Source organism: Phoxinus phoxinus, assembly GCF_949152265.1.
Source record: "Phoxinus phoxinus genome assembly, chromosome: 16".
Lineage (NCBI taxonomy): Eukaryota > Metazoa > Chordata > Actinopteri > Cypriniformes > Leuciscidae > Phoxinus > Phoxinus phoxinus.
Genome location: NC_136891.1, coordinates 21,433,375 through 21,440,342, shown reverse-complemented (window position 1 = coordinate 21,440,342; position 6,968 = coordinate 21,433,375).

Sequence of the window (6,968 nt, the reverse complement as noted above, 5' to 3'; positions counted from 1 at the left end):
CAAGTGTTGTGTGTTCAGAGATGCTCTTCTGCAGACCGAGTGGTTATTTGAGTTACTGTTGCCTTTCTATCAGCTCAAACCAGTCTGGCTGTTCACCTCAGACATCATCAAGGCATTTTCACCAGCAGAACTGCCATTCACTGGATATTACTCTTTTTCAGGCCATTCTCTGTAAACCTGAGAGATGGTTTTGCATGAGAATCTCAGTAGATCAGCAGTTTCTGAAATACTTGGACCAGCCCGCCTGGCACCAACAAACAAGACATTCAAAGTCACTTAAATCTCCTTTCTTCCCCATTCTGATGCCTCAATTTAAACTTCAGGAGATCGTCTTGATCATGTCTACTACATGTCTAAAGTCATTGAGTTGCTGCCATGTGATTAGCTGATTAGATATCTGCATTAATGAGCAGTTGAATAGGTGTACCTAATAAAGTGGCTGGTGAGTGTATATGTAATGCATTTACAAATTTTTTTTGCAGTAATATTGGGTTCTTTAATGAATGCACACTGGGTATTATTACTCTTGTATTGTCAAGTAATCCACCCTACAGTGATGCTCATTAAATGCTCATAAAACATTCTACAAGAATCAACAGATAAATATTCAGATGCAAATATAAATGAGATGGCATTAAAGGTAAGTGTGAACATGCTGCTCAACCAATGATAAATATACAATATATGCATCTAATATGCTTTTCTTTGTCAGTGTTTTAGCTTTAATTTGATATTTCATGTACCACCATTTTCTGGCAGTCAGTGGAAGTTAACAATTACCATACTGATATATATTTTGTGTTTGTGAGGATTTGCAAATGTTTACTCAAGGTGTTTACTCAAATCGCATGTACAGTTTCTGTACAAGATTGTAAGTGAAACATGAATTTAAGTCTGTAACATAAAGGTCTTTTTTTAAGACTTGTAATATTATTCAGGATTTTTGTTGGACCATTTTGTTGCTCTATTGTAAATTTGTTTTGACAGTTACTGTCTGCTATCACTGAAAAGTGAAAACTATCAACTCGGCATACTGCTAAATAATAGTCCTTGTACTTGTGATTATTGATAACATGACATTCATTTTTTTTTTAAAATGGTTATAATATAGGTCATCATTAATGAGAAGAATAATGTTAAAAAAAAACTACAGTACTTAATTTTAACAACTTGAATGTGCAGGCATGTTACAAAACAAAGGCATCAAAACAAATGTATACATGCATATTCACAGATCATGAGAATGTTTAAAAAGAAAACATCTCTTGTTGACTTGCGTTTAAGAGTAAAATTGTGAATAATAGTAAAATTATTTTATATGGAGGACAATATCCAATGCCAGTAATACTTAAAATAGTGTTGATATGTGTTGGTCTGGATCAGACATATTAACCAACTTAACTGAATGACATATTTCTATGATTTATGTTAAATAGTGCAACTGAATCAGCACAATGTGAATTGTGAGTTTTTCTTGGTTTGAATTTAATGCAGGGCTGGATCCTGCTTGTATTCAAGAGCAGTGCATTGTTGTAATGAGCCATTAATCATTAGTTTGTGAGTTCCAGAGTTATAGATTTATCTCAAAAACCAATGCAACTTTGCTTAAAAGTTGGGGACCTGTAATGCCTAAGGCAACAACATAATGATGAGGGACTGTTCCCTGATGATTTTCCCATATTACCATACGAAGTTGGTAAAACAAAGAATGTCATCACTAACATCAAATACTGGATCTGAATATTTGTCAAACCTTTATAGAACGTTCAGAATGTTGCATACATTTCAACCTTATCCCTTGTGGGTCGAAATCTGGGTCCTGGGTCCTTGTGGGTCTGCTTTTCTTAATGACTGGTATGAAAATCCTATGCATATTTTTACATTCCAAGAACCTGCACTGTTTTTTGAGTGGACATTGTTCTACTACTGTATATCTTCAGTGAAACATTGAATGTAGGGGTCATACTGTCTTTCAAATTGAAATGTAAGTTATTCACAGGTCTAAGAGGTCTTGTTACTAAACAGTTTGAAGCAACAAGTTTTGCTGGAAGTGTCACGCCCATTTCAAGATTCTTTGTCACTATAACAAGTACAGCGAAATAAGAGCAATCATTAAAGTGCAATCACATATAGCTATTGCAAACTAAACGCAATTTAACTAAATGTATATAGTCTAAGTAAAATTCCCTAAACTTATACAAAACAAGTTCAAGGTGATAGTGTAAATTAAGCCAGTTATTCCTTAATGATGTCTAAAGTACAAAAAAGTATTGTTGTCTCGCCGTATTCAGTTACACTTAAAAGTTGACAATGGAAGAGGAGATACAGATTTAACAACTATCTCTGACAATTACCTATAAACATTTGTAACAGACTGAATTTTGTTGGATAATTCTTGGTTAACCTGTCACCATGGATAATAATCAGCGTAATCAGTGATGTGACTTTGCAAGGACAAAATGTGGATTTGATCCAAGCAGAGCATTGACTTTTCAAAGAATCTCACTGTCAACCTTCATTTTAAAAGGTTAACTCAGAAGAGAATTGAGCTGTTGGGGCTGATAACACTCACTCTGTAGGTTAGAGAGACGGCCACATCAGAGGCAGTATATAACAGAGACAGGCCAACCCAATCTCGATTTTTAGGGAAAAGGCATGAAAGTCTACCCCTAAACCTAACCATGAATGGAGCGGAAGCAGAATTTTTGAAAACGTACAAATGAGATTATACGAATTTGGCACCAAAAGGGGCTTTCGCACTGGAGGAACCTTTTCATAGGTCCTAGAACTATTGGTGGATCTACCTGGCACCAGCATCCATCATCTGAAAAAAATTCACTCCATGAAAAACTAACTCTACAAACATGAAAAACAGTGATAGATGAGCCTCTTAACCTTTACGCTAAAGGGAAAATCCAACACAACTTTGAGGAGACCAAGCCAAACATGATTATGTATTTCTGCAGCTAGCGACATTGGGCATCAACCACATGGCAAACGCTAATACTTTTTCATATACTGTCTACTTTCTTTGTATTACATTATCTAATAACGTATTAGACAGGACTGTAAAACAGATTGTAAACTAATGAACACGGAGAATGCGAGCGCTGTGTGCTCAGGCTCTGGTATTCTCAGCGCCATCAAAATGAATGTCGCTGCACCATCAAAATAAGTCACAACAACAAGTGCGGCTCACGTCACGTCAGAGTTCCTAGCGGTGCGAATCCAACCAGGAAAATATTCCTAGGGGAACATTTAGTTCTTGCGGAACCACCCTGGTGACTAGTTCCTATAATTAAGTTCCTAGATCTACCCGGTGCGAAAGCCCCTAATATGGCAAAATTGTTACGAATTGCCATGCGATTGTGTGTTGGACAACGTGTATTACAATAGCTGTGTCCTAGTTCTGGGGCTATATCCTTCTAAAGCTGCAGTCCATGACCGGATGCGTCACAGCGGGGCAACGGAGGCTGTCCCATTTTGAAGGCTTCTCAAAATTTGAACTTCTTTTCCTGGACCACGAAGGATACAGCGAATGGAAAGGTTTTTTTTAAGTTTTTTTTTTTTTTTTAGAAAATGCCGGATAACACTTAACTTTGGGTTTCAACTGACTCGAAGATCTAAATACATTAATTTAGAAAGACATCCCAAATGTGTACTGTTGGGGGGTACTCCGGGACCAGGGTTGGGAACCACTGGGCTAGACCATCTCATTTAACAATGCTAAGGTGTAGCCTTCTAAGGATGCAGCCTCAGTATTGGGACACAGATGATGAATGGGGAAATTGGAATGGTCAATACGGTGACTATAATAAACAGTGTTGGGGGTTACACATTACAAGTAACGCAAGTTATGTAATCAGATTATTTTTTTTCCCCAAGTAACCAGTAAAGTAACACATTTTAAATTTACAACAAAATATCTAAGTTACTATTTTAAATACGTAACACAAGTTACTTTGCTTTTATTGACTGACAGTTCTCTCCTGTCCCAATGTTGAGAGAAATCGTGAGTATTATAGTTCTAGACTAAATGTGAGAAGGCATTTACTTATCTCACTTGCACTTTCCTGCAGCTCCAGAGTGATTTGTCACATGACAATTTACATCTCAGTGATAGAAGTGAAAAACTGTGACCACGACCAAATATTTATTTATTTATTTTTCATCACATACTTGCTTGGGTCCTACGCAGCTGCCTTTTGAGATAAATGGAAATGATTGGATGGATGACTCTCCTGGTATTACAGACCTCAGTTTGAATACAGTCTCCCACATTCCCGTTTGCACAACCAACTGCGTAAAATGTCTTCACAGATGGAAGGATTACAGAGGACAATTGGACTGCAGCTTTTCATTTGTCCTGGACATCCAGCCATCAAGCCATGTAAGGCTGTTATGTTTTTTTGTGCTAATGTTTTGCTCCATATATACAGACATACACATACATATATGTATGTATATGTTTGTGAATATGTCCCATGTACCAGCAGTGTTGGGGAATAACTAACTAACTTAAAGTAGCTATTAACTTGAGTACATTTGTCAGTGTTCAGTAGCTCAGCTGTAAAGCTTTTGTAACTAGGTTTCCAAAAGGTGGTAAAATGAATTATATAAATCAGGTCTTATTTTATTGAATGTGTTTATAAATATTGACTTTGATGCTGTGACCCTAATATTGTTTCTGTGGCTGATAGTCTAATATTATAATACAAAAACAGTAATTTGACTGCAGTCTAAGTGATTTCAATTAACTTCATGCTACAATTCCATACTAGTTTCCCCAATACTGTATGCAAGTTGTTCATATATTAATTAGACGCACATTTTATGTTTGTTTGGAAAAGTATATACATTTTGTATCAGCTGAGGCTGCATATTAAAAAAGGTATTACACAAAAACATTAATCCTTTACTTTTTTTTTGTTTCAAAAAGAGCATCAAAAATACTAGTTACTTTTTGTCCTATTAAAATAAAAAGAAATTCGTTGTTTTTCTTATTTTATTTACATTCTGATAAATGACTGTTACTCTACACCGATTACAAATACTATTGCTGCGTTCTTACATTGTTCTTACCTTTGTCGGTTACAAAATGTGTAAAAGACAAATTCTGAAGAAAAAAAATCTCTTCAAGATTTCAAATCTTCACTGTCAAATCTTTACTATACATTTTCATTTTATCCTGTGTCCATGGAGAGAAACAATCTCCAAGTTTAACATGTATACCTAGCTGTATTTTCAGGCTTTAGGTTTGTGATAAGCAACTTGCATATTTTGAACACTATTAATATTACCGGTAACATATTTCAGTTTATTAACTGACACATCAAGGCTTTAGAAATTGTATTATTTTATGAAGATTGCAGTATTTATTATAAATTATCTGTGCTTGCACTTTTTTTTTTTATTCATGTGCACTCATAATCTATAATTATTCAAATAACTTTCCCTCCCATTTGCAGCAACATCTCTTCTCTGATGATGTGTTTACTGGTGTGAGGGCGGGGCAACCTGTCACTCACATGACATCAACCAATAGCAAACCATCCTACATTTTTTTCGTTTGAGAATCTGTTTCACTTGAACTTCACTTCATGTTTAGCTCCAATTTTGATCACACTCACCTGCCTGTAACTCTCTAGATTCTGAAGATCTTGATTAGCCTGCTCAGGTGAGTTTGATCACGGTTGGAGCAAAACTCTGCAGGAAAGTGGAAATGTAGTGCCAGAATTGAGAACTCCTGCACTACACACTTGTGACCCATTTCATACACACATGGGTAACTTAATTTGCCCTACTAAGGCCGTAGGTCATATGCATACTGTTAGGTATCATATTATGTTGCACAATTTATTTTCTGGTTAATTGTTGTAAATAGATAAAGCATCAAGGCCAATTGAATGAACACCATTGCTTGCATTCCTCTTCCATGCCTATTGTACCCAGGAGAGCCTCTGGAAAAAAAAAAAAAAAGTTCTGCCGAGTTATTCAATACATAAAGACAATAATGATTTGTATCTGTTTCTTTTCTTATTTGAAGGGTGATTAACATGACAGCAGCCTGTTTTTTTAAGGAGGTTGTGCAGTATTCTGACGTTGCACGACTTAAAGGGATTAATCACAAAAATATACATGGTTTTACATCGTTTACTTATTCTCATGACGTTCCAAGCCTGTGTGACGTCCTTCCTAATGTGAAACACTAAAAGAGAAATTTGAAGTAATCTGCTGGCCCCTCTTCACATAATAAAAGAGAATGTGGAATTATAAAATAACTCATAGCAAGACATAAAATGACTCGTGCTACATTTCAAGTCTTATTATACAAGGAACAGTGATAATTATTTTATTTTATGTCAATCTTGTTCTCCACTGTCTGCATCTATCCAGTTTAAACATGGCACTTTTAGATGCAACATCCATGACGTCACTAATTATTTTTTGATTCTAATGGATCCCCGGACATGATGGAAAAATATGTGATGGGAGGAAAATATTTCATTGACCTCTCTCTCAGAAGTATTGTGTCCCCCCAACTTGCAACTTGAGTTTGCTATCAAAACAATTGTTTGCAAAAGCAGTTTTTTTCTCAAACCTCACATTTCCACCACAAACTTTTTTTGCAAGTGAACACGCAGTTTCTTTACCATCACCATGTCCCTTTAGGGTATCCATATTCTAAGTAAACCATGACTTAAAATGGGATGTTACTTGCACAAAGTTGTGTGACTTTTGAGGACTTGGAATGTAGCGACCAAGTCCAATTTTGTAGCTTATTGAGACAGTTCTGATTTATTTTCTTTTGGTGCTGGTTGTATTTTAATTCACTTACATTATATGGGGGAACATGGCCAGTACATTCTTCAACATTTACATGTGTCCTACATGTGGTTTTGAAAAGACATGAGGGGTCAGTAAATGTTTTTTTTTGTGTTAACTATGCCTTTAAGTCTCAATGTCTT